Here is a 2,191-nt window from a genome sequence, read left to right as displayed (position 1 = left end):
TGCACATATACAGTATAGAAATTTGGACTCAATGAATGCTGAAAACATATGTTATGTTAACAGCAACGCTAAATGAAAGTGGATTAAAATAAGTTATTCTGCGCACAGAATGATTAACCTGAGCTAAATCTGCAGTAGCTTCAACAACAAGCAATACATCTTAAAATCAGCTCTGAAACCTTCAGCTGGAAGACAATATGAGAAAGTAAACAAGCGTTAAAAACTAATTATTGTTAAACTGTTCAAATCCAGCTGCGTAATGTCATAAATTATACAATAGATAATTCAGAATGATTGTTTAATCTTCCACTCCTGATGTGAAACATGAAGATGGATTGTTGTTGATCAGTGGAGTCTGATGGAGGCAGAAGTGTTGCTCAAACTCCATCAAGAGGTCTGATGTTGGCATAGTTCACTGTACCATCATCTACATCACAACGCACCTGAGGAAAACAACAACAACACTGAGTTGGTTACAAAGGAAGTAAACACAGTTCACAGTTTAGTCAGCAGACCCTGAACGCACCATTAGTTCATCCCTTCCTCCCAAAAACCCTTGAACGCTTCACCCTTTATTGCCCACTTCCCTTTTTCCATTCATCCGTCCTGACATCCCTTTAAACATTCCTTCAACCCTTCATTCCTTTAAACATCTCTTAGATTCTTCATCCATCCTTCCCTTCATACATTCATCCCTACTCTCTGTAATCCATTGATCCCTTCAACCCTTCCTCCCTCCCTCTATCCATGTTTCCCTAAATCCACTCATCCCTTTAAACCTTTCATCCCTATTTCCCTTTGTCCCTTCATCATTTTAGACCTCACTATACCTACATCCCTTCAACCACCCCTCAATTCTTTGAAAACGTCTCCCTTCATCCCTTCATCCCTTCATCCTCGCTCCCCGTCATCTCTTTCTATTTAAGTTTGATCTGATTCAACTGTTTACTATCAACACGTTTGTCTTCTTATCCATAAAACTTACAATGTTTTCATTCGTCTGAGGTTTCTGTCCTGAAGAGGTCAAAGAGCATCAATGTAATCTTCCCTAGTGGAAACCCTTTTTTATCAGCCACAGCGATTGTTGTGAGTGCTGCAACAGCCACTATCACAACGATGATGATCCACCACCACCAACCTGGAAGAGGAATTCAAATCATAACATATAGAATTTAATAAAAAAAGTACTTTTTGTTGATGATTCAGTTTTTCAGGTGTTTGTGTAACGGATTAACAAAACTCAACAAATCTTTAGTAGCTAAAGCGAATTTGGTTCCGAATTGATTTTAAAATCCTTTTATTTATTTTCAAAGCCCTAAATGGGCTGGCTCCGGCCTATATAGCTGAACTCCTCCATCGCTACACCCCAGCCAGAGCTTTAAGGTCGGCTGACCAGCTGCTGCTGATAGTGCCTAAGACCAGGCTCAAAACCCGAGGGCACGAGCCTTCGCAGCAGCTGGCCCCAGGCTCTGGAACACTGCCCTTCCATGTGAGGTCGGCCCAGACCCTAGGGGTTTTAAATCTACTCTAAAGACTCACTTCTTCTCCCTGGCCTTCTAGTCAGAGCGCAGCACGACACCTGACTTTTCCCTGTGTTTTTTTATCTGTTGTAATTTATTGTCTTTTATTGTGATTCTAGTAATGTGTTTTTATTACATGTACAGCACTTTGGCTCGACCAAAAATCGCTTTTAAATGTGTTTTATAAATAAAACTTGATTTGATTTGATAAACATGTTCTCCCCAGAGGACTGAAGGCTGAACGTTATCTAAATGTAATCACGTTGAACGCAAATCAGTGCAAAGATGTGATGTTTTTTCTCGTGAAAATGTATTTCCTCATTTAAAAAAAGCAGCTTAAGACAAACCAATTAAGAGTCTTTGATTAAGAGAACGATTTTTAATCAATCAATATTCATATATAAATATATAAATCAATAATCATTTACTTTAATGTCAGACCAGTGTTATTATAAAAGTGAGTTAATTAAACTAATTTCCATTAAGAAAACAAAGAATAACCTGTAGCATCTTCAGTGATCACAGAAGCTGTCGTAGGGAAACCTGATCTGGAGTCGCTCTCTGTTGTTGTTGTTGTTGTTGTTGTTGCTGCTGCTGCTGTGTCCTCACCTGAACAGATGAACAAAGATCAACAAATGTTTAACTTGCAAACTGTCTTATGGGTAATTTAT

General features: G+C 38.7%; 1 long non-coding RNA gene across 1 annotated transcript; it reads right to left on the bottom strand.

Annotated features, from left to right (window-relative positions):
• LOC117541267 lies at positions 1-2,191 on the bottom strand. The gene is made up of 3 exons (XR_004568288.1): positions 2,022-2,191; positions 986-1,138; positions 1-443 (listed from the first exon to the last, which is right to left on the bottom strand). It is a non-coding gene; the product is annotated as an uncharacterized LOC117541267 (long non-coding RNA).

This window comes from Gymnodraco acuticeps, unplaced genomic scaffold, assembly GCF_902827175.1.
Source record: "Gymnodraco acuticeps unplaced genomic scaffold, fGymAcu1.1, whole genome shotgun sequence".
In the NCBI taxonomy this organism is placed as follows: Eukaryota; Metazoa; Chordata; class Actinopteri; order Perciformes; family Bathydraconidae; genus Gymnodraco; species Gymnodraco acuticeps.
This window is presented reverse-complemented; position numbering and strand designations above follow the sequence as displayed.